The 27,132-nt window shown below is 41.0% G+C and overlaps 1 protein-coding gene across 3 annotated transcripts in view; it reads right to left on the bottom strand.

Annotated features, from left to right (window-relative positions):
• The window catches only part of INPP4B (inositol polyphosphate-4-phosphatase type II B), a 340,922-nt gene that overhangs the window by 297,187 nt on the left and 16,603 nt on the right, over positions 1 to 27,132 (bottom strand). For all 3 annotated transcript variants that reach the window (XM_075090503.1, XM_075090505.1, XM_075090504.1), the window contains exon 2: positions 18,640 to 18,838. The gene's annotated coding sequence lies outside the window, so the exon portion shown is untranslated. The remainder of the gene's footprint in view (positions 1 to 18,639; positions 18,839 to 27,132) is intronic.

Here is a 27,132-nt window from a genome sequence, read left to right as displayed (position 1 = left end):
ACAGTTACTTTAGATTGCTTCCATCTTTGAGTAGCATGGAGGAATTCAGATCCTGTGAGTCCAGTCCCAGGTGGAAAAGTCATTAAAACCATCAATAACTGACTAAAGCTATCAAAGCAATGAAGGTCACTGGCTAATCTCTAATTATGCTTAAATGCAGTAGTTCCTGTAACACATGGCCATCTGTACTCCACATAGAATTCCAAAACACAGAAGACCAGGGGACGAGACAAGTTGTAAACTGCTATTTAAGAAAGCTTTTGATTTCCAGCAAAGAGAAAAAACAGAGCCAGGTAAAGAGAACATTTTGGGTTTCTGGAAAGGCTATTAAAAGGAATGAAGAAACTCCAGGATATAGGCATATTGATTTTGTTATTCCCCTTCCCCCCCACCACCAAAGGGAGACAGTATCTCTCTTGCACTTATCTATCAGTGAAGTGGTAATGGTCTAGAAATTCCTTTTATCACATCTGTGCATCACTTGCTCTGCACATGAGCCGTAACATGCAAATCATGTGAGACAGTAAGAGTGGTACACAGCAGTTAAAACCCTTGAGACAGCATGCTTCAATAGATGTAAGCCAGTACCAGTCCTGAAATGCAAGGCAGCTGGGCCAGCAGAGTTCCACTGTGATAACAATCAAGGTGTCTCTTCTCTGGATGTTTGCCAGAGAAACTAAACTCACCTGGCAATGTCTGAATATTATTCAGACTTTAGTTCTAAGAGACTGTGGGATTCAAACTTGAGTTTAACTTAGAAACTCAATGACCATCCAAAGGCGATCACAGTCAGTGTTGACACACCAATAAAATTAAAGGTAAGAAAACCCTGATAGAGGTGTCTATCTACAGCTGCAGCACTGGGTCTCCTTGAAGGAGCAGAAAGACTTTTTAGCTCAATAATTCACTTCCCTTCTGTCTGCATTTCAAAATAAAGCTGTCAGTCAGGGAAACTACTTAGTCATATAGTGCCTTTAAATGTTTCTCCTAGCTAATCTCATTCTTAGCATGAACTCAGATAGGAAAGATATTATCTTCAGTTAGTTATTGAAAAATGGTGGTTCAAGAGACAGGCATTATTTAATACTCGTGGTAAGAGAGAGGCATGCTGAATCTGAAGTCCCTCTCAACTTTTTTCCCCCCACATAATCACCACAACCATAATTTATAAGGAAACCAGACCAGTCAATTACTTTGTGAGTGGCCAGGAGAGCGAGAGGTGGAGGAGTCTACATCCTTGGAAGCAATAATTTTAGAACAGATGACGGTTTTGACAGCTCATGGACCACAAATTTATGAAGTCTCTGTTGGATGTCCCTGTTCCCCCCCGCATTTGTAATTATAGTTTTCATGATCGCTTTCTATGGACATGGAACAATGAGAATTATTTGTTTCATGCGGCACAGAAAGAGCTGAGACATATTCTAAGTGTTAAGCATCAGCCACATAGATAGTTGCACATTTTTTATTATCACAATGAGAGATATGTATGGTTTTGACCACCTGAAGAGATGTAAGCCAACCTTCTACCCTATACATTGATGTTAGAAGTCAATCAAAACTAGTAGCGTGTTCAAGTAATCTTAAATTACAGGAAAGTTTTATCGTGCAAGACGTACACAAAATTGACTTCAGCAGATAAGACTAGCACAAAAAAAAGCTATATGCATGGAAACAATTTGCAACTGACCTCAAATGCTTGCACCCTGCAGGTACTAAGATATATTTTATTAGTTTCAGATAACCACCAAGCTGCAGCTCTTCAAAGGGGTAAGTGCAGGTGGTCACTAGTGCCAAAACAAAAGAGAGTAACCACCTTCATGGGTGCATATGCTACCCTGAAACAACACTTCCAGCACTTTTAAGTTCCAAGTTTTCTTATGTATCTCAAGTGCGGCTCAACATTAAAGAAATTAGCACATAATACCTTGCAGCTTTCATTAGTACTGCATTTAATTCTAGATATTTTGGTAAAGTGTTAAAACACAAGCTTTCTAATGATGCAATCTCCTAAACCTCTAAAACAAAGTCAATAAAACTGGCTGTCCGATTTCACTAGTTTAGCAATTTCAAACAGAAAAACACTAGAACTCAGGTCTGCAAGTCCTCAGAGACCATGCCAAATACATTCTAAATTTCCCTTCTCTTCCTTTGAAAAGGTACAATATTTTTAGTTCACATCATTTTGTATTAAGAACTTCTTTAATCTTTGGAACACGCACAGCACAGGAAACCGTCCTCAAAAGGAGACCTGCAAAATTAGTCCACAATTTTGTCTTCAAGAATTATATTCTTTTTAAGCAAAGAGTTATTGCTGATTCCACATACCCTCTCTCTATTTCACCCATAAATTCATTATTAGGCCATAAAAATACAAATAAGACACGTTACGCCCCCCATTAAAATTCTCCATTCTATCACTCATCCTTGCAGTCAAACAAAACACTAGGTTGTCTGTCTTAGATTGAGTAAATAAGAGTACAATGCAGAGTCAGCAAAAAGAATTAATCATTACCAGAAAGAAATTAATTATTCATGACCAGAAAGACCAAAAAAAGAATTAATATATGACCAGAGTCTCAAAGATGCAGATATATTGATGTATCTAAATGAAAAGTTTGGAATTCTGAACCATATTTAAGTTTTACCTTGAAAATTATTAACAGACGATCAGCTGATTAGGGAAGAAAACTGTTCTGGCTTACAAAAAAATTCAGATACTGTATTCCAAAGAAGGTTTCAGGGGCTCTGCAGATGGCAACCTTAATACAAAGGGATAAAACACCAGGGGAACACTTGTCTTACAACAGAATCTTCCTTCTAGTACATTTTTTTTCCCACTGTGGTAAGATAGGTGAGATCAGCTGGCTGCATGCAGTCAACGTAGCTGATTGTACCCATGGAAAATTTCAGTTCATTTCTGCTTTTTCAAACTCTTCACTGGTGTCTCCTGGCTATCTTATTTCCTACTACCAAGATCAGAGCTAGGCTGATCGCGTATTGTTTGTTATTTTCACTTATACTTTGGTAGGCTGCCAGTACTATTATAATCTATCTGAACAGATTATCATACTAAACTAGTACAAATGTTGCTTCCTACCATTTATCAGCCATTGTGGCCTTCCAAAAAAAAAATTATAATAAAAAATTGACAGGCCTATGGTATTCAGCGAGTGAGTCATGGCACTTCCTAGGACACCCTTTACTGAGCTTTCCTATTTGCGTAAAACAACAGTAACCTAGAAAAAACAGGTTTTTTGTTGTTGTTGTATAGAGGGAAAGTAACTGAAACATTAAACATTTAGCTGTTTTCCCCCCCAATAGTACCAGTTGTCCTTTCAGTTGTATTTTATATGCTGAAACACACCACATTGTAATAACTTTTATGCCTTTATCCTCCCTAAGTTCTCAGGTCCATCACTCTTACCTCGCAGTGCCCTAAAAAATAACATAGGAGCTCCAGCCAACAAGACACCCCCTACCCAGAGCCAGCCTTCTTCCAAGGGAGGCATGACCTTGCAATGGCATAATACAGCATCACATAAACCTACCAGCACCCTTGCATCAATATCACTACTGTCTGCGAGTCCCTTTTAAAGTCTTAAAACTAACAAGACTTTGAAAGCAAAGTATCTATTGAAGAAACGCTGCAAGACGTGAGCTATTCTATTTGGAGACAGCACACAGAACAGCTTTGTCTTCACTTCAATTGACAGATACCCCAGTTAAGCAAATCCCTAAACGATTCATGCAGTTTCCCAGAGTTCAGATGTGACCTTTCAGAAAAAAAAAAAAAAAAAAAATATTCTTGCATTTTGCTTCTCCTAGAAAGGGTAATATAAACAAACACTTACCGCAAACAGGTGTAACTTGGCACACCCACTGAATAATGTACTTCTAGCTACTGATAGTGATCCTAGCTACTGATACCAATCCAACTGAAAACCAGCTCAGTGAAAGAAGTTATTTACCAGTTGTGGGAGTTGCCCCATGCAGTTCACAGCCTAACAAACTGTAGCACACAATGCAGCGGACTGAACAAGAATGAGACTGCCGCTTTCGCCAGCACGGCCACCTTACTGCGGCTCAAAGTACACAAACTGCAACTTCCCTCAGGCTCTGCTTGAGCAGCCCCTGACCTGACACAGGTGCAGGCTCCTGGGGAAAGGGAGCCCTTCCACCCCAAGGCAGCACTACTGCTGATTCAGCCACACAGTCAGCTTAAAGAACTTATCTTGATGAAAACCAACCTGATCAAGCTGTTCCCCGATCAGACTGGCCACCCGGCTGCAGAAATGCCACTACCAGTCCAACACAGAGGACAAAAATGTGCACCCACAGGTAATTTTCCTGCAGATGACCGCAGATGTGTCAGCTTAGATGATGGTGTAACTGCAGCCTTAGGACAAAAATCACCTATAAAGGACTTCAAACATAGTCCTTACTCATCAAGATTCCTGGCAAATCCAAATTAATCCATGAGCTTTTCTCAAATCTCCAACTACACTTGCAAGCGACAGTGTCTTAAATTCCTCTTTCTCCCACATGTGCTCAGGTGACTCCCTGCCCAGCCACACTGCCTTCCTTCCACTGCTAAAGAGCACAACTGCGCTGGCTATACCTTTCTCTTGGCCAGCAAGAAAGCTGGATTATGGAAGCTATCTACTTTAAACCCAACACTTGGAAACAAATACCATAAGATTAAGTCAGTCTTCCAAAACCCTATTCAAAGGTGAATCCATCAATCAAAGTTTCAAAGACATCAGCTACACACAAATGAGACTGTTAGTATGAGTTCAGCCACTATTGACACTGTGGTTTCAGAGCAGGTGGTCTCCAGCTAAATATTAGCATTTCGGTCACTGCTTAGTTACAAATTTATTTGCACAGCAGGTTCCTTTCTCTAGTCTCCACGAGTGTCAACGCACAAACCTTTTGTAACCTGCCATTTCAAACAAAACCAAACCAAACCCCAAAACAAACCTGAGTATAGTATAGCTCAATTCAGTAGCAGCTCCTATGCACACGACAGTAGGCAAACCAGTCTGGAGGAGGTAGTGTGCTGGGACTACTGCTCCTGTAAAGAAAGGGATGAGGGGAGGGCAGCAACCAGTTTAAAAACAACACAAAAAAAAAAAAAAAAAACCTGCACTATATTAAAAATAGCAGCATGCTCCATTCTGCAAGATACAGTATTTGATAGATAGTAGATAAAGTTTTTGAGTGGCAATAACTGGAACTTTTGCCTCTAGAAGACTTCTTTCCTCTCTCTCCCATTACCTACAAAGATGCAAAATGTAGAGGCAAACTTCAAATACAACATTGCTATGACATCAACTTTACTGGTTGTTTTTACTGTAACAGACAAATTACTGGACTAAGACTGCAGCCTGTACTCTGTAAGATACAGGTTTGTTTTTTTTTGTTTTGGGTTTTTTTAATCTTAAAAGTCTTGCAGTCCCCAAACAACTTTGCATTTCTTAACCATTTTTTGCTTTGCATCACATTCCAGAACCAAACAACTTTGACAGCCTTGGCATCTACACTGACAGGAAAAAAAAAAAAAAAAAACCACACACAAACAAACAACAAACAAGATTACCACATTGCTGAGAAAGCATAGTGATGAGAGTTTCTCTCTACTTCTTCCCATCCCCCAAATTCGTGGTATCTGGGATTTATCTAAGCTATAAACATTAAAAAGATTTTAACAGCAAATTTGAGAGATTTGGGGTTCATTTGAGCTCTAAAAAGTTTTTAGCTAGAAAACTACTGAGCCAAGTCACCCACATAAAGCAAAATACAACATAATATCACATTTTAAGATTAGAGATATAAAGTACTTGGAAAAAAATCCCTTCACTAACTTTCAGACAGCTCTGGAGTTCACCACCATTTTTCTTTTGGTATTAAGAGGAAGGAATCCCTCCCATTTTTCTTAGTGGTATCAATTCTGCTTTTGCTGTCTTTCCCCCCCACCCCCCAGTCTTCAAGAAAATAACAGAGGTGTTTTTTCTTACAGAAACTCTCTAACACACCTGTGAAGACCCAGCAAAGGCTTTGATTTTACTACCCCACACTCAGGCAGAGACCTTGAGCTCTCCTGCTCCTGCACTTTCCAAGGGAAAGAGATTACCGGATTTCCCTCAATTACCTCTAAACTGACAGAAGGAAAGCATGGAAAAGTAAGGGAGTTAATATTTGATGACTACATATAATTTGAATAATTAAAAGTCAACCAAAATACCAGGAAAAAGAAATCTTTCTATGAAGTACATTCCCTATTTAAAGATATTGCTCCTGAAAGTTAACAAATATCCAGTTACCTACGTTTCTAATTAAAAAGCTAGTATCACTGTTTAGAACATAATTGCTGAACAAATAAATCTAGGGCATGGTGACTTAGTGCTGTTATATTAAGGAAAAGCAATAAATCATTTTAACTGTGACTCAATAATAATGATTCAATTTCTATATGCAATGGAAGTCTCCACTCAATAGAAACTATTGTGTCATCTGGGGAAGGGAATATTCAGGGAATAGTTACAGGGGGAAGAAATGCAACAACACTCATGGAACATGACAATCATTAAGGACGCTACTGCTTTATACTGACCTGGCAGCTACAGCAATAACAAGTCATTCGTTCACCTTTGGCATTAAGATCAACAACATATCCTCAATTAGCAGACAGGAATAAAGTTTATGTATTTTAAAGAATGAGGAAGACATCTCAAGACAACTTATAAGCTCCACAATTTTTTTAAGCCAAGCTGCTGATGAAATCTCCCTAAATTCATCCAAAGTGAAGACATTAGATGAAAGTAAGAGGTGATACTTTAGAACCACATCTTGAATCCAAGGCCAAAGGACAATACAGAAGATAATAAAGCTCTCCCCACATACCTATTTCAGTTAAAATTAGGACCACTCAACCTGCATATTTGCAAGTACAAAAGCTCTCTTCCTTGGCTTATTCCACGGTGACCTATGTGGCTTCTGATTTTGTGGCTGCGGAATTCCTCGCTATTACAACCCGTAAGCGACACAGACACCGTGCGTGGAAAGTCAAAACCTGCTAACGCCTTCCCACGCAGACAGCAATCTGAGAAGTGTAACACTTCACTCAAGTAAACTTAAATTTTCTATTCTTGAATAACCACCACTACACTACCTGTTTTCGCTAATATGCAACTTTGTACTAGCTGGAAGCACCAAGGAAATAGAAAAAACCCTGAAAAATAAATTAAATCTTACAAAATAAGTTATTAATGAGGCAATAGAGCCACATATTTAACTGTATTTCTGCATAGTTATCTACTCTGTAACATGTAACACCCTACTCTCTTCAGCTTCATGGGCAAATATTTTGCAAATATTTTTTTAAACAGCCTTAGTCTAAGAAGTTGGAACTGACAAATAGCCCAGCTACAGAAAACTCACCAAATACATGTTTTCCAGAATAAACACCTCAAAGATAAAAAGTTCACAGCAATAACTTAAAGAAAAATAAGGCTGTCACAGTTATACACAAAATACAAAATTCAAGAGTTGGTTTCATAAGATATTTATGCTCCTTAGGTACATAGTTATTTGGGTGAAGAGCCCGTGACTTCAGCAGTATGATACAACTATGACAAAATAAGTATGCCTCAATTAAATGAATGGCTTTGTATAAACATGAAACATTACAATGATGTTTACTAGAGGCAGTCCAGGGCTGAATGTTTCTGTGATGGAAAACAAAGGTGTGCAGTAGTACAAGCCAAGCCCCCCGACACAGAAACTGAGCTTGCCTCAGGATGTGAATGGTTGGTATCAGCCTCTTTTTACATCCCTAGTGAAATCGCACCTGATTGCTCAGCCTGGAAAAGCTGCTCAACATCTAACTGAAGGATTAGTACCTACATTTTAATCAGACCTACATACTTTGAAGGATTCTCAGCTTCTAAAAGACCCTCTGGGCAAGAATAAATGGGGAAACCAGCCTGAAGCAGTGAAACAGGACTTAAAAGGGGACCAACAGACCCAAAGCACCAAAAAACCTGTCTCTAAAAGGGCTAAAGAAAAGAATATTGCTCAGAGCTTCAGCTTGCAAAGCTCTGCAGTGGTGGCTACAAACGGGCTGTTCCTTGGTCACACTAGCATTCTTTTCTTTCCTGTCATCTCATCACAGAGGTAAAGCAGAACACCTACAGCCCGGCCAGAGCTTTGAATAAGCTCCTCTCACCATCTGGGCAATAGTAAGCTTTCGACTTGTGTTTGCAGCAGGCAGTGATGCAGCCGTAAGGTCTCACAGCCTATGGAGAGGGGCTTCACACAACAAGCACAGCCTGAGGAAGATGCCTTCCATATAAAAATAGTGGCTGGACTAAAAGTTAATCCTAGTCAGCAATGGAGCAGTCATCTATGCTTATTAGTGACACACAGATCAGACAGATATTGGAGAAGAATATACCCATTCAGAGTGACTACGTAACAGTGCAATTATTTCAGCACAAAAATAAATTTTAATAACACCATAATGAACTATCTTCCTCCTCCTCACTGCATCATCCCAATACAATTCCATTGCATCACTGCAGACTTGCAGTTATTTTGATCTTAACTACGTTTGCATACATTAATGGATGTGCATCTCTGAAGATTTAAATCTTTCCGAATGAATGCTCTCTTTTGTATTAAATAATCAGGAATATGAGGTAACTTATGAAACAAAAACGTTTCTCAAGAAAGCGAGGCAAAAGCATTTTCTAAGAAATGCAGTTCAAGGACATACTTCTCAAAGTCTGCTTCAAGACTGCAGACTTCGTGGAAAGAGCCACCAGAGAGTAACAACTGGACTAGAACATCACAAAGAGAAGGAATGATTGCGGAAAGAAAGGACCAAATATGCCAATGCACTTTAAAGGTGACAAGCAGAAGTATCAGTATCGATGTTCAGAGCTGGAATAGTGACCGGGTCTGGCCTGGGAAGAGCGATTAGACTTGGCAGGAACAGGAAGGAGAGAACATATGCTAAGGATTGCAGAAAGAGAGCCCTGTGCTGCTGCTGGCAGACCTAGAAGGGTGACAGAGAGGTAAGAAGGCAGGCACACTCGAACCTCAGGGTCCAGGCCAGAGAAGAGTCAGTTTTATGATCCACCCACAGCTTCTTCCAACTCTAAACAAACCCAGATAAGGTGGCTGCTCTGTGGACCAACAGCTCTGCTGCAGCTGGTGGAAGGGAGTTCTTTCTGCAATTGACATAACAGCCTTAAAACCGTTTAGAGTAGAGCATCAGAGTTCCCCCTCCCCCCCATTCTTGAATTTTCAGTTAGTCTAAACTATTTTGTTCACCTTGCTTCAAGGCTGAAAAATAACTTGTGCAGGAGTTTAGACAAAGAAGTTTAAAAAACTTAAATTGTGCTAGTAAATATCTGTTGTCTTTGCCTGAGAACATCTTAAGATTTGCAAATTGCCAGAACACACACACACAGAGTATTTTACAAGTCTTCCACCCCATTCACCTAGCATAGGTTGTGGTCACACACACACACACCCCAATTCACTACGGTGTATCAGTACCTTACAAGTGAGATGAAAACATAGCCATAAACTCAAAAACTGTTCTCTTCCTCAATTTTCTCAAGGCAGTCAGGCAATTAGGAGTATGTTAGTTGGAGGATATGCATAGTGCCAAGCTTCTCTGGTTGTTTCTCAAACTTAACTGTCTCCCTCCCTTCCCAGCATACAGATTTTTAACAAAAATATACAAAAAAAGAAGGAAGACTGAAATTTTGCATTTTTCTTGCAATGCCATGAAGTTGCCACTTTCTTCCTACATTCTAGGTAAATATGACCAAAGCTTTAATTTCTGCCCAATATTTCTCTTTGGTTTTAAAATATTATTCTGCCCTGTCCCCCACCCCCACCCCCCCACACACACACCCCCCTGCCCCAGCAGTAACACAGACCCACAAGACTCCTTTATTAAGCCATTTACTATTTATTTGCTTCCCCAGAAAACACTTCGCTAAATTTAACTAGCCTATGGACACATCAAATTTCTCCCTCTCTACCAAAACACTAAGATTCAACCTTTATTTTGCTCTAGCAAAATGGTATAACATTGACTCAAAATCACTATGTAGGGAGATGCACAGGCAACTCCTGTCATTAGCACAAGTGTCAAGACCAGCCATATCAGACTCCTTCTGCAGGTGGACAGAAGAGAGGTGAAGTCTGGAGGGGTAGCAGGTGAAGGAGGGATACTATTATTGTTGCCTTTTTTTTTTTTGTGCTGCTGCTTTTGAAATGTGTGAGAATGAAAGACTGTTCCTATGATTACCTTTCAAGCACAAAAAATTACCAAGGGTCAGAAACCTGTCAGTTATAACATCATCTGATTTAAAGGCCTGAAGTCCTATAAAACATTTCTCATGACATGGAAAAAAAGGTTTAAGGCAACTCTAAGTGTTGTAGTGGCATTTCAACTTAACTGGATTTAATACTCAAAAGAAACTGTAACAAAAAGTTACTCTCTGTAAAGCTTGTAGAGATAATCTGAAGAGACAAACTGACTACAACCAGTTACCTCCCACTTCTACAAGACACCAAACAGCCAATGGAACCCAAAGAGCACGTGCTGGACACACAGGCTTAGTCCAACTACATTAAAAACCAAAGACACCTCTAAGTTATCAAACCTACTATTACATGCAACATTCAAATCTAATCCTTTTCACAACGTATTTTACTGAGCTCAAACCTAAAAGCAGCTACATAACTTTACCTCGACATCCCCAAAGGAATATTGTTCCAGCACCTGACTGGTTTACTGGCAAGAGCATTCTGTAGTTTCCAGACTAAACGTCTTAATGTCCAAATTATCCACATTATTATGCCAACACTGACCTTTACCTTACATTTACATTCTCTTCTTCCCCTTACTGGAAGTGTCAAAGCAAGCCAAGTTTTGGTTTTGTTTCTTTCATTCTTCCTCTGTAGGAAATGCTTTCCAGTCCTCATAATCCTTCCCTGAACCCATCTCTCAGAAAAACATACAGGACCAAAACCATATAAATACTCAAGATACACAAAGTCTGAATTGAAACTACAGTACCCAAAACCAGCCTCACCTGTTCTTTGCCCCACGGTTTATTTTCAAATTAAAAAAGAAAAAAAAATGTTAGACCTCTCAAGCACAATATCTCGGCCCTACCTCCCAGAAACACTGGTTCTCCAGTAGATACGCATGAAGTTTGCTCAACCTGGGTTCATTCAGCCTGGAGAAAAGAAGACCGAGGGGGGATCTTATCCATACTTATACGTGAAGGGCGGGTGTCAAGAGGATCGGATTGGACTCTCTTCAGTGGTGCCCAACGCCAGGCCAAGGGTCAATGGGCACAAGTTGGAACACAGGGAGTTCCAGCTAAGAATGAGAAAAGAACTGCTTTCCTGTGAGGGTGCCAGAGCAGTGGCACAGGCTGCCCAGAGAGGTTGTGGAGTCCCTTCCCTGGAGACATTCAAACCCCGCCTGGACGCGTTCCTGTGCCCCCTGCTCTGGGTGTCCCTGTTCAAGCAGGGGGGTTGGACAAGATGATCTCCAGAGGCTCCTTCCAACCCCCACCATTCTGTGATTCTGTGAAGGTAGTCTCTCACAATATTCCCAATAATTTTATTCTTCACACCATTAGAATTACCTGTTTCCAGATCCAGCACTACATCTACCTCAGAAATCTACTAACACCCCAGTAGAGTCTCTTACCACCTTTCACTAACACAACGCCAATCTAAGCAGCTTCTGATTCACTTACTTTGTCACTAAATTATTAGAGCAACGCATCCTGTGTTTTAGTGCTATTCAATAACCTGTATTTCTAGCTTTCCTGAAAGGGTTGTATACTTCAATATTTGTGTTCTGTCATGACTGTTATGCTATCTTATGGCTGTGATATCCAGTTTAATATTCTGCAATGCAAATCATTCCATTTTATACCTCAAGCTCCTTCCATTTGCACAAAAATGTTTCAGCTTCATTTGCACTTCAGCTAATAGAACCTTAAGTGCATTCAAAGCTGGCATAGTCATAACCAGTAGACCACTAAACAGCAGACTGACTACCATTCTCAGAAATATTTATTGCACTTACCTGTTATTCTAATAATTGTCCACTATTCTATACAGTGACACCGCTTTATCTGCTGTCCTGCTTAACAAAGTTAATTTCTTTCTATGACAAGGTCACCCATCTAGTTGACCACAGAAAGCCAGCCGATGTAATCCTTTTGGATTTCAGTAAAGCTTTCAGTACTGTCTCACAGTCTCCTCCCGGACAAGATGTCCAGCACACAGCTGGACAAATACGTAATGCAGTGGGTGAGCAATGGGCTGGTGGGTCGGGCTCAAAGGGTCATAGTGAATGGGGTTACATGGGGCTGGCGGCCAGTCACTGGCGGGGTTCTGCAGGGATCCATCTTGGGGCCGGTACTCTTTAATTTCTTTGTAAATTACTTGGATGCAGGACTGGAAGGAAGACTAATTAAGTTTGCTGATGACAAAAGATTGGGAGGAGCTGTTGACACTCTCAGGGGCAGAGAGGCCCTGCAGAGGGATCCAGACAGACTGGAGAGCTGGGCAGTCACCAACTGCATGAAATTTAACAAGGGCAAGTGCTGGATTTTACACCTGGGGCACGGCAACCCTGGATGTACATACAAAGTGGGGAATGAGAGGCTGGAGAGCAGCCTCACAGAGAGGGACCTGGGGGTTCTGGTCGACGGCAAGCTGAACATGAGCCAACAGTGTGCCCTGGCAGCCAAGAGGGCCAACCATGTCCTGGGGTGCATCAAGCCCTCATTGCAGCTGTTCAAGGGAGGGGATTGTCCCGCTCTGCTCTGCGCTGGTGTGGCCTCACCTCAAGTGCTGTGTGCAGTTTTGGGCACCACAGTACATTAAGGATATAAAGCTACTAGAGAGTGTCCAGAGGAGGGCCACGAAGTTGGTGAAGGGATTAGAGGGGAAACCACGTGAGGAGTGGCTAAAGTCCCTTGGCTTGTTCAGCCTGGAGGAGACTGAGGGGAGAACTCATCACGGTCTGCAGCTTCCTCACAAGGGGAGGAGGAGGGGCAGGCGCTGATCTCTTCTCTCTGGTGACCAATAACAGGACCCAAGGGAATGGCAGGATGATGTGCCAGGGGAGGGTTAGGCTGGGTATTAGGAAAAGGTTCTTCCCCCAGAGGGTGGTGGAGCACTGGAACAGGCTCCTCAGGGAGGCATCACAGCGCCAAGCCTGGCAATAGTCAAGAAGCACTTGGACAACACCCTCAGAGACATGGTGTGAATTTGGGGTTGTTCTGTGCAGGGACAGGAGTTGGACTTGATGATCCTTGTGGGTCCCTTCCAGCTCAGGACATTCTGTGATTCTATGATTTTCATGTATACTTTAAAGAAAAAAAAAAATCATAGGCATTATGCAAATTTATCACATTTCTGAGTTTGAATTTGTTCTTCAGCAGTAGCACAAATTCTCAATGCCAGCAGACTGTTTCTCCAGGGATTACAGTTTGAGCTCATCTTTTAAAGGACTCCTCTTCCAGTGGTTGCATTAAAAATGGTCAAAATTCCCAAATCCTTTTCGTAGGACCAGGTCTTGAGTAATCCATGACCTTGTCATCCTCCTACATCTCTTTCTTCCAAGGCCTGGGAGACTTCTGTTCAGTGCCAAGTGAGCCTTCACACAGCCGTGCAACTTCTCCAGCCCACTGGACTCTTCCAAAAGAAACCTTCAATATTTCTGCTGTCTGCAGAGTCACAAACATAAATCTCTAACTACCATCCATTATCCAGGTTTCTCTTCAGCCTTGCTTTTTAGAGCCACAAGCTTTCACTGGTATACTGAGTAGACAGGTTATATTGAAGTGGATTTACCATTTTGTCCAGCACATCTGTAAATTTACATTTGTACATATCCCCGCCTCTCCATTCCTCCAATATGTCAAAGCCTTATGTGACCTCCAGCCTGTACGCTTTTGGTCTACCCAGGATAAGGCAACGCATTAAACAAAATAGGTTAGCAGGCATGGAAAAGAGGCTTATTACTACTTAACAGTTCTTTCATCTTCCCCACCTCCCAAAGTAAAATAGGTTACCACCTTCACCGCCACAGGTTACCTGGAGCTTCTAGTGACTCATTTTCTCATTAATAAGTAGGAAAAAAATCAATCTCAGCAAAATACAGGACAGGTTTATTTCTAAATATTCTTGTCATGGTTTTAGCTGGGATGGAGTTAATTTTCTTCACTGTAGCTGGTACAGTGCTGTGTTTTGGATTTAGTATGAGAATAATGTTGATAAAACAATGATGTTTTAGTTGATTTTAAGTGGTGTTTACACTAGTCAAGGACTTTCCCAGCCTCCCATGCTCTACCAGGTGCACAAGAAACCAGGAGGGGAGGGCACACAGCCAAGACAGCTGATCCAAACTGGCCAAAGGGATATTCCATATCATATGTCATCACGCCCTGTATATTAACTGGGGCGAGTTGGCTGGGGGAAGCAGCGATCGCAGCTCAGGGACCAGCAGCAGCGGTCAGCAGGTGTTGAGCAGTTGCATCACTTTTTTGTTTGCTTGGTTCCCACCACTCCCCAAGGTTTCACTTCCCTCTCTCTCCCCCCCTCCCCCCTTATTTTCTTTTTCATTATCTTATTATTCCTATTACTGTTTTATTTTCATTATTAAACTGTTCTTATCTCAACCCATAAGTTTTCTTACTTTGGCCCTTCTGATCCTCTCCCCCATCACCCTGGGGTGGGGGGAGTGAGCGAGCAGCTCTGTGGTGCTTAGTTGCTGACTGGGGCTAAACCATGACAGCCCTTTTTGGCTGGTCACAGCATCGACTCATCTGTTCTCAATATTAGTTTATCCGATCTACAGCATGCTGTTTTTGAAGTACATGTTAAAGTCTAGCGTTGGGTTTTGTAGTTTGCTGTGCTCTGCGGTGATTAGAGATGTTTTGCCTGGGAGATTTGTTATTAGAACACTGGCCGTGAGCTTTATCTTTTAAAAAGTTACTAAACATAATCCTTTAGATATCAAAAATCCAAGTATCCTACCTGAAGGTAGAAAACATTCAAAGTGGAAATGGGCTTTAGTCACTGAAAAGTATGAGACACTTTATTTCTATATTCACAGCAAAGCCATGCAGTCTTAACTTACAGAGCTGCAACAGTACTGCCATAGTAAGAAAGCTCTGAATCTCAAACAGTGGCTTGTCATTTTCTTAAGCAACAATAAAGAAATTCATGACAAAGCGTGAAAGCAGCAGCCACAAATCTGTACTTCCATACTCCCCACATGTAAAATGAAGTCAGAAGCAATTTAGAATAAGAAACAATAGGTAGCACTATCTCTGTCACTAGGAGATATTGGTAGCAAAACAAGCTCTACTTACTAAAAGAGAATGTGAAATACTAGAACATGCAGAATATAAGCAGCAAAGACAAAAAGTTACAGTTTCTCATGGCACAGAACTGAAAAAAATTAAGGATCCTGAACAGAGTTGTTATATGAAGACAGATTTCTAACCAGTCCATGTAACACTTAAAATTCTTTGAGATTATACCATTTACAAGATGAATTGCTTAAAACTCAGAAAGTTATGATAGAACACTAATTTTATTGGGCCTTTTTATGAAATCATAGTACTTTTCTATCAAAAGAACAGCAAATCTTTTTAGCATGTGTTTTCTGAAGATATTTGGTCTTCATGTTTTCTTTAGGAAGAAGAAATGTTATTCACACATACGTGAAGTACATATGATTTTTTTTCCCCTCATTTTATATGTCCCTCTCAATCTCAGCAACATAGTTTGTAATAACAATATAAGACTTTTAAAGAAAAACTGTATCTCGCCTTGCAATCTTTTCCCTTAAAATCCTTATCATATTATCACCGTGGAAGAACAGACAGAGCAGTAGCTGGTACACTTCTTCCTACTTTTGTTTAAAAAATGGGGGAGGGCAAGTAAAGAAGCAGTAGCACATAACCATAATAGTACAAGTTTGTTTTTACCAGGTCTTGACTTTACATACAGAGAAGATGCAAACAGGAACACTACCAAAACACGACATGGGTTCAATACCAAATATATTTTGGTACTGAATCCAAAGTTTATGGACACTGAATTACTTTAGCATTCCCCCAGATTAAGTCCCATGTTCTTGCTGGAAGGATAAATATATGCAGATACCTTTACCAAAAAGCTTTGAGCCAGGTTATTTTAAAAACTGAGCCTGCTCTCTGGGTCCAGACTGCAGCACAGAAGCTTGAAACCCTAAAACCAAAGTTACAACTGTATCCTTTGAAGCACTAAAAATGACCAACATCCATTAACTCCACTTACTTCATAGCATCTAAGAGCTAGCCATCTGTTCACAGAACAGAATCTCACCCATTTTACAGAAAGAAAAGCTAGTTGTCTTTATGAATTTGAAATGCAACTGTCACCACTTCACTTATCAGCAATACAGAAACGCAGTAACTGCTACAAACACAAGAGGGAACGCAGCTTCTACCACATCTGCTGAAAGAGCACAACACAAATTCTCCCAGGGCATTTCATGGCCATCAACTCATTCCTTCAAGGAAGTCTGGCCCTACTGCAAGCATTAATCTAATCCTACTTCTTCTCTACTCAACCTCACTTTTCTAGCAGTTATTTAATTTCAGGCACAACCTAAACCACAGGTACATCACCTTGACACAGTCTGAATAACTTGCCTATAACATATAATCAGACAAGTCTAGTAAAACAAGAAGAGCTGCTTTGATGCACGCTATTTTAAAGCTAAAATAATAGTTCTACTCTAAGTAATTTACATTTGGTTTCCAAAATATTTTTCACCAAATGACAGAGCTTGGCTACACTTACCACATCTGCTTGAACATACACACTCACCCCTAACTTCTTACTAGCAACCTTGCTTCTTGTCATTTTTAAGCATTTTAGTATTTTAAATGCAGCTTGATATCCCACATACTGGTTATATTTCTAATACACAGGTCAGCAAACTTCTGGTCTTTGACTATCTTTTCTTTATTATTGATTCCTTTTTTTAATATTCAATTACCTTTTTTTTTCCTAATCTAGTTGCAACTTTGAGATTACCCTGAAGACAAACTTGACAATCTGTATTTCACAAGAATTATAAGATGATGGACATTCCACGCAGACATTATGCTCAAACCTCTACCAGTTCTCTATCCAGAACTGTTACATCCTCAGATCTAGTTCACTGATGCTGGTACAAGATGGTCAAATGATAGCCAGTAAAGAAGCTGCATGCATGAATTGATAGGGTTAAAGGAAAAACGATTTACTGAAAACCTAAAGTAGGATTGATCATAATAAAGGATTAGCGGGATATATAAACACATGTGATACCTAAATTAATCCATCTGGGATTAAGAGACCAACTCACTGATGGGACTTCTGGGTAGTATTAGGTGAATGACTGAAAAATCATTCTGGATTTAGCCTGGGATTTGACAGCAGGTGACTCTCAGTACCCCTGGTGGCATCTATAGTTTTTCAGACACAATAGGAACCAACTTGTACCAACCTACAACTTGCTTATTAGGAATTGTGTAAGTTTTAAAAAACACTGAACAACCTATTCAACTGCAAATGGTACTTGTAGCAAAGGGAGAGAGTCTGGAGTCTAGATGTGTATCCTTAAATGGAAACTAATGAGGATTTACTGGTAAAACCTTTAGACTTCCTAATCACTTTAGCAGGTTTTGTATGTATTACAGCAATTTCTACCGCAGTCTATAGAGGATGAGAGAATGGTATATTCTCAGAGGGCAGGAAATACTAAAGCATCAAGTTCTGCTATTGAAGAGGAGAAGAAAAAGACAAACTAGCCCCAAAATAAAAGAATAGACAAGGACAGATATTAATTCAGTGCTCTTTTAGGGACACAAAAGCAAGGAGCTGCTAGGAAAAATAAAAGAACAGAGATAATGCAGGGGTTATTTACAAATATACAAAGTATGAATCCATACTTTAACTTATGAGACTCATCAGTACGTAAGGGATAGATAGCTCAAGATTTCCTTCACAGCAAATCTCTGCAGATGCTTATAGGACCAAAACCTGCATATTGTGGGGTTTATTGTTGGGCTTTTTGTTTTGTGCAGAGTAAGAAAAAAAAAAAGGCACAGGGCACAAAGCTACGAGGCACCATGTGACCAGAAACATCTACCAAGTAAATCTAGCATGATGCTGCAATGGACACCTACCATTATTTTCACAGGACTTGTATTGATGAAGAATTAACATTAACGCTATTAACAGTCTTTTTAGAGCTAGCTTCAACTAAAACAGCAGATTTTTTCATGCAACAGGAGACCACATTGAATCAGACAGAACATGTTTGCCATAGTTCTCCTTAGGCTGCTACATAACATAAAGCCTATATTCCAATGATGATTGCTCTATAAGGCCAAACAGCTTTTAGATACCTCTCAAAGCTTCCCCTTGATAAGGCAGGACCAGACTGAGCATAGAAACAAAGAGAACAGTAGCATGACTCCATACATAATAGTCAAGAATTACTTTTAAAGGAAAAACAATTACACCCAACTACCTTACCTGAGCTTAATGTGTTGAGACACTGGCTTCAGGAAATTAATGTTGATTGCTTCTGCTTTCTCCCTCTTCCCCGGGATCTGTATTTTCTACAAAGCTTACTCTTTCCCTCTCAAACGGGCTTTGTTGAATCCAGCAGTAACAGTATTAAACTGGAGCGCTCCTAGTTGCCACTCGTCCCTGCTTGCAGAGGACACCACTCCTGCAGCAAGGGGGACAAAAATAAAGGTATACTGATCCTTAACATCTGCTATTCAACTTAAATGAGCACTGGTATCAACACAAAGGAGAACACCTGGCTGAGATCAGTGACAGCTGAAGAGCCAGAACTACTGCCCAGCACTAAAAACACAACCAGCCAGTAAGGACAGGAACTTTCCCAGCCACTTCAGCAAGAGAGAGCAGAGCTCATCATCTGCCTTCTACTCTTATTTCCCATTCCCTGTACTAAGCCAGCAGGCAGGGATCTCAGGGTGTTCAGTAATAAAACTTGGGTTTAATGCCTGAATGTTCCCTTTAAACAGGGATGAATCATAAACCCTGAAGGTTATGTTTTCCATACTTGCAAGACCGCTCCCGATGGGATTAATTCTTGTTATGCATAGCTGATCACCACCACTAAGCAAATAAAAACCCCACATAATCAAGCAGATAAATGTATGCAAATAAACGATTTCCTAAGATCTGAAAGGATTCAGTGCTATGCCTAGAGGATGGCACCATTTTATTTCTTAGCCTCAAATTTAAGCAAAGCAAACAGATCTCTCTGCCCACCTGGAGTACTGATTATCTAAGTCCAGCTGCTTCAGTATCTGTTTTCTCCTGCCAAACTTCTCCAGCCATGTTCCCTTTATGAGAGCACCTAATCTGCCCCACTGAGTCTGACTGTAGACTAGACATGGCTAACTATAGACTGGTGTCTTCCTGTTGACAATAAAATAAATCATTCCTCAGCAGGAGTCTTTACAAGGTGGCTCTGTATTCCTCAAAACCTTGGTAGACAAAACAGGCCCTGGAAATCACAGATGGATGGAGGTTAGTGCTGTGACCCTGCAAACGCTTTGCCTTTCAATGACCGATCGCTTGGTCAATAACTGTACAACTCCAATCCACTTTTGCTTCTCTTACTCCATAGTTCTCTACCATGCACATTTTGGCTAACTAGGGAAAGAAATACCTAAATCCTACCTCAGTCTTTGCATTCAATCAGCCAATGGACAGTATATTTGTGGGGCAAATGTTTCAGACATGTTAGAAAGGTTGATGATACACTTAACGAATTGTGAAACCGTGACCTCTGCTTACTCACAGGACTTTCATTTCAAAGGGATGAAATTCTGGTTCTACACGTTGAGCCTTGGAACAGTCAGAGTTCTTGGACAGAGATTATAGGCCTGACAGCTTGATTTATTCATTTTCTTAAAGAGTTGCAAAGACATTAGATGTGTCTGAATGCTCGTGCCTTCCAGAGGAAAAGTAATTTTCTATTTCCAGGATGAAAATGGCACTATAAATGGTATGTTCTCTCACTTTAATGAAGAAATTCATTTCTGTACAGACTGTCCTGACTGGAAGGATAACAAGAATGGAATAGCTAACTAACAAACACTTCTGGTCAGGAGACATGCAGAACCAGCAATTTATTTTTCTGCTCCTTACGTTCCACTGCTGGTACCAACACAAATCAAGCTGAGCTGAACAGATAATAGAGCAGAAAGCAACAACTGATCAACTTGCTGAAATTTTTTTCAGGAAAAAAAAGGTTATATCTAAGTATTATTGATAGAGAACACAAAAAAACCACTGTGGAGAATCAAATTTTATTAAAAGATTCCATCTAAAGAAAAAGTGCAAGTTTAATTTTGAGAACATTTCCCAGTTAAATTCACATTCTCAATAGAATATTCATGCTGAGGTAAGCTACAATTTCACTTACATTTGAAAAAATAATTAAAACTAAAACTGTGAGTTAAGTATTCTCCCACTGCTGCAGCAACATCTGGGGAGTGTATTGAATTGTGTATTATGTATTCTCAGCAGTAAGATCAAAAATACACACAGTGCAAGCAGTCTCAGAACTTTCATGGACTCATCACTGTGCCAAGATAGAAAGGGCTTCTGCGTACCTACAGCTCCAAAGAAAATGTGAAAAATTAATCGTTTCATAGTGGCACAGCACGCTCTGACACTGGGATGAACATGTGCATGACAGCTAGTGTTAGGAGTCCAAGCAATGAAAACTCGCCTTTCATTAGGACATTAACCAGGGCATCCTGGGCAAAATCTGACTAACTCCAAGAGACATACCTAGAATTTCCTATGCAGTTTCAGAGAGATACTATCCTTCTCTTTGTCCTTAATGATGGCTACTTAGTTCTGTTAAATGGCTGCTGCATTTCACCCCAAGGTAGTAAAGCAACAAACAAATAAAAATCCAGCAACAGAAAAACTGACACCTACCAATGTATAGTTCAAGTAACTAGGTTGCACAGCATTTGGAACCATTTCAAAGAGAAGGGGAAAGGAAGGGAGTAGTATCTAAATTAAATATTTCAGTTCTCTGTTCTGGGCTAATCCTTAAAAGAAGCCATAATGTGGCTGGTAGTAAACTAAATCCTCATCTCCTCAGTAACAAAATGGTCTTACATCCCCCCTCACCCCAGGGAGAGAGGTGCTGGAAGCCAATCTGAGCATGAGAGAAGCAATTCACCCAAAGCACCTTATGCTTGGACTAATCTGAACAGCACAGAGACTGCGAGGCGTCAGCTAAAAACTGACATAAATTAGAGCAATCCCAATTGAGCCTGAGGAGAGAAACGTAACAGTTTAATCTTCCGCTGTCCCAAAATCCAGTACTGTACTTCAGACCTTGCACTCCAGAGATGATAATCAGTGCTGGGACATCTATTTAGTTAACAGAAAAAGAGACCTGAAGACAAACCAAAACATGTCTCAGGTTTCTCAGTAACCCTGCTCTGCCTAGAGCAGTGCCAGACTGACTTGTCACAGAAGGCAGCTGTGTCACCAGCTGCCACATATCAGAGGTGGGGGACATTGTTCTAGGACATTTCATACATCTTAAGACGTATCAGCAGTATTTATGCTATTTACTCTAAACCAGAGCATTTAAAATACAAAAATACAGAAAGGATAGCTTACCTCCTAATACCTACTTTGCAGTAACCATGTTTTACTGCAACTCTTTGCCACACCTGGCCAGAGCTGAGGTTGTCTCCTTTTGGTCTGATACTGTCTGGCAGTCAGTTTGCTGTTTTTCTTACATGGCAGGCATCACTCGAGATGATTTTACTGAATGCTTTGTTCATTTATTTTGTTTGCATTTATAAATCTTCAGGTTAAGTGAAAGGCTAAGTTCAGATTCAAGCATGCAGTCTGTATCTATTTTGATATATGTCAAAATTTTGAAATGCTATCATACCAAAATGCTTCCATCAAACCCCTTATCCATAGGAAACGAAATAAAAGGAGGCCTAGCTTGAGGTCAAATTTGACAGCCATTAAATGAGCACAGCTCCCACTGACAGCTGTATTCTCTCCCATTTTATTTCATTTCCATGGATGCTGATAAAACAATTAATAGATTTGACTGGTAATTTGCATATTAAAACTAAAGGAAGAAAACCACACTAAAAAGTAGTTAAAAAAATAAAACAAAACAAAAAAAAAACATGACAGCAAGTTTTGCTCCCTAAATCATTGGCCCAGAAAAGTATGATTTTCCTCTTTTTATGTAATTGAGGGACTCACTCCTATGGTACCAATTCTGCCCCCTCCTTTGTCAGGTCTCCTAAATTATGCTTCAAGGAGTGAAGTTCACCAGCAGCTGCTGGCAGATACATACACATCCAATTCAGCACTGCACATGATATAATTTTTTTTAATTTTTTTTTTTTTAACTAAATTATGCATTTCAGTTACAGCATTCCGGAAACCTTACTGGGGGACAATTCATTCAGTACAATAAATACACTGCTGTCCTGTATCAGCTGACTACAGAATACTCCTATCACTCACTCTCTTGTTTCCTGTGGTGGAACTCAGTACTACCTGCCCTTCTGTCTTTCTTCTTCTGCCACTGGTAAGAAGTGACAGAAGAAGAGAAACTATTACAAAAAATAACTTGTTATCACCTTCTCATGGCACTGGGTTACTGGACCCAGACTAGGTGGATCCAGTAAGGTCCACCTTCCAGTACAGTCCACCTAGAGCGGGGAAAACTCGGCAACCAACTTCCATTCAAGAAGATACTGACTTCAGCAAAAAAAGCACAAGTTAGTGATTACCACTAGATTATTTTTTATTTCATGCATATCTACAGCATACATTTCCAAGTCTTCTGATATTCTCGGATAATCAAGTTTTCATCTGCTCATAAAGCTTTCTCTCCGTCTAACAAACTATATACCACTAAATGTTACTGCTATCCAAGTGCCTCGTAACTAGTCATCCTGTCCCAGTAGGATAAGAAATCAGTCTTAGTTTTACAGATTAAGATTGCTTAATTAAGGTTACTTATTCCTGTGTTGGATCGAGAAATTACAATCACTCCCCATTTTCTTCAAATGCAAAAGGCTGACTGCATTTTTTTTTAATTAGCATTTTGATTATGGCTTGCACAAGATTTTTGATAGTCATGAGGCAATTTATTTGTAGACTATCCAAATAGCATTTTATTGATAAACTATATTAAAATTTTTAAATATTTTCTTTTATATTTGAATGTCATATCTACAAAGGCACAGGAATGTAATCTGGAAACAATGGTCTACTGACATGCAATTGAGAGGGGGTTTTGTTTGGGCTTTTTTTAAGAAAAAAAAAAAGGCAACAGCTCTCTCTCATGCCCTGAAGTAAGACGCACTTACATTTTATAGAGAAAAACAAAGGCAGAAACTAGGAGAAATACAGAAATGTCATCTTTTCCCTTGTTCTCCCAGCGCTTCTGTCATTTCTCATTTTTCTGGTCTAAGAGTTTTTCAAACTGCCCAAAGGTTTGTGCAATCAACTTATTTGCAGCTGCCCTGCTATCACCACCAAAACCAGGAGACAAGACGTATAATGAGACAGTTTAGATAAACTTTGTTACTCTTCATTTGATTTCCTTAGTCTAAAACAACACACACAAGTACACCACAAAACTTTCATCTGCTTTTTCTCAGCACTGAATTAATAGAATTTGTCAGGAAAACAGCCTCAAAAACTGAGGAGGAAAACAATGAAGACAGCAAAATGAACAAGGGGACTGTCACTTCACCTCCAGCTTTCCAGGCTATCAGTACCCATCCTTTTCATCCTTACTAAAATACTCTCATCCTGATCCTCATACCTACCTCCTACTTCAATTATCCCTGGCTCTCATTAAAGGAACTACTTAGTCTTTCTTTCCACAAAGCTAGATTTCCACCATTTCCAACATAAGCTTTCTCTAGAAAAAAAACACTCTATTCCCAAATGGTAATTTTTTTTTCCATATAGAAACAGAAATTCTCTACAAGTCTGTACCTAAAATGGTTTTAAACACTTACGTATTCCACTTTAAAAAAAAAAAAATTCCAGCCAGAAACTCTCTGCTGTTGCTGCTGGACCTTATACTAACAAACAAAGAAGGTCTAGTTGAGGATGTGAGGGTTGGGGGTAGCCTTGGCTGCAGTGACCATGAGAAGGTGGAGTTCAGGATCCTGCGTGGTAGAAGCAGGGCAACTAGTAGGATTACAACCCTGGACTTCAGGTGAGCTAGCTTTGGCATCTCCAAAGACCTGCAAGGAGGAATCCCATGGCTTAGGGCTCTAGAAAGTAGTGGGGTCCAAGAGAGCTGGTCAATATTCAAGTACCACTTCCTCCGAGCTCAAGGTCAGTGCACCCCTATGAGGAAGAAGTCAGGCAGAGGAGCGAGGAGACCTGCATGGATGAGCAAAGAGCTTCTAGAGAAACTCATATGGAAGAAGGAGCTTTATAGTATGTGGAAGAAGGGACTGGCTACTTGGGAGGAATATAGGAACGCTGTCAGGGTATGCAGAGATGCAACAAGGAAGGCCACGGCCCACTTGGAACTAAATCTGGCAAGGGATGCCAAGGATAACAAGAAGGGCTTATTCAAATACATCAGTAGTAAAATAAAGACTGGGGAAACGTAGGCCTCCTGCTGAACAAGGTGGGTGTCCTGGTGACGCAAGATGCAGAGAAGGCAGAGCTACTGAATGCCGCCTTTGCTTCAGTCTTCACTGCTAAGGCTGGCCCTCAGGCATCCCAGCCCCCAGAGAAGAAAGGAAAAATCTGGAGAAGGGAAGACTTCCCCTTGGTTGAGGAGGATTGGGTCACAGATCACCTACGCAAACTGGATCCTTGTGAATCCACGGGCCCCAATGGGGTGTACCCATGAGTGCTGAAGGAGCTGGTGGATGTTCTTGCCAAGCCACTCTCCAATGTCTTTGAAAGGTCATGGAGGACAGGAGAGGTGCCCGAGGACTGGAAGAAAGCAAATGTCACTCCAATCTTCAAAAAGGGCAAGAAGGAGGACCAGGGAAACTATAGTTCTGTCAGCCTCACCTCCATCCCTGGAAAGGTGATGGAGCAGTTCATCCTGGAGGTCATCTCCAGGCATGTAGAGGACAAGAAGGTTATCAGAAATAGTCATCATGCAACATGGATTCGCCAAGGAGAGATCATGCTTGACCAACCTCATAGCCTTCTATGATGGCATGACTGGCTGGGTCAAGGGAGAGCAGTGGATGTTGTTTATCTCTATTTCAGCAAGGCTTTTAACACCTTCTCCCATAGCATCCCCATAGGTAAGCTTAGAAAGTGTGGGTTAGATGAGAGGACAGCGAGGTGGATTGAGAACTGCCTCAACAACAGAACTCAGAAAGTCATGATCAACAGCACAGAGTCCAGTTAGATGCCTGTAACTAGTGGTGTTCCCCAGGGGTCTGTGCTGGGCCCAGTCCTGTTCAATATATTCATCAATGACCTGGACAAAGGGACAGAGTACACCCTCAGCAAGTTCGCTGATGATACCAAGCTGGGAGGAGTGGCTGATACACCAGAAGGTCATGCTGCCATCCAGCAAGACCTGGACAGGCTGGAGAGCTGGGCCAAGGGGAACCTCATGGAATTCAATGAAAGCAAGTGCAAGGTCCTGCACCTGGGGAAGAACAACCCCATGCACCAGTACAGACTGGGGGTTGACCCACTGGAAAGCAACACTGCTGAGAAGGACCTGGGAGTGCTGTTGATCATGAGCCAGCACTGTACCCTTGCGGCCAAGAAGGCCAACAGTATCCTGGGCTGCATTAAAAGGAATATGGCCAGCAGGTCAAGGAAGGTTATCCTCCCTCTCTGCTCCACCCTAGTGAGGCCACATCTTGAGTACTGCATCCAGTTCTGGGCTCCCTAGCCCAAGAAAGACAGGGAACCACTAGAAAGAGTCCAGCAGAGAGCTACCAAGATGATCAGGGGACAGGAGCATCTCTCTTATGAGGAAAGGCTGAAAGACTTGGGTTTATTTAGCGGGGACAAGAAAAGACTGAGGGGGGATCTTATCCATACTTATACCTGAGGGCGGGTGTCAAGAGGATCGGATTGGACTCTCTTCAGTGGTGCCCAACGCCAGGCCAAGGGTCAATGGGCACAAGTTGGAACACAGGAAGTTCCAGCTAAGAATGAGAAAAGAACTGCTTTCCTGTGAGGGTGCCAGAGCAGTGGCACAGGCTGCCCAGGGAGGTTGTGGAGTCCCTTCCCTGGAGACATTCAAACCCCTCCTGGACGCGTTCCTGTGCCCCCTGCTCTGGGTGTGCCTGCTCAAGCAGGGGGGTTGGATGAGATGATCTCCAGAGGCTCCTTCCAACCCCCGCCATTCTGTGATTCAGTGACTTTTGTGTTGAAAAGAATTAAACCTCCTGCATTCAGTGTGAAGTATAACATTACATTTTAGATTAAGACAAAAAACTACCACTTTTAAAGACACAAAAACAAAGGGAACAAATGTTGAACACATCATTTCATTATACCACAATACATAGTTCTAACCAGACCATTAAATAATCCTTCAGGATGTTGTGTTACAACCAAGCCAAAGAATAGGAAATGGGTCTGGTAAGCAGGTAAGAGCACAAACAAAAGTGCCCCTGAACCTCAGGGGGCCGAGGCGCAGGGGAACCAGCAGAAATTTTGCAAAAATTTCTTCAAAAGAGATATTCAAACCATAACTCACAGCAAGACTTTTAATAAAACCACCAATGTGTTCTGTTTTTAATAAGGATGCAGATTTAAAACTGAAGACCTTAACTGAGGTTAATTTCTTGGTCTGATCTGAACCTTCTGTTCCAGTTAAGTCACCAACTACGACCAGCCAACTGCCCTGCAGAGTGAAATTCTTATGAGCTTACACGTAAGAAGGCAACCTTTCCTCTATGCCCTACTTGTACTTATGCACTTCCACGAACGAAGAATAGAGCTGTAAAATACCAAGCGCCAGGG

Source organism: Phalacrocorax aristotelis, chromosome 4, assembly GCF_949628215.1.
Source record: "Phalacrocorax aristotelis chromosome 4, bGulAri2.1, whole genome shotgun sequence".
Lineage (NCBI taxonomy): Eukaryota > Metazoa > Chordata > Aves > Suliformes > Phalacrocoracidae > Phalacrocorax > Phalacrocorax aristotelis.
This window is presented reverse-complemented; position numbering and strand designations above follow the sequence as displayed.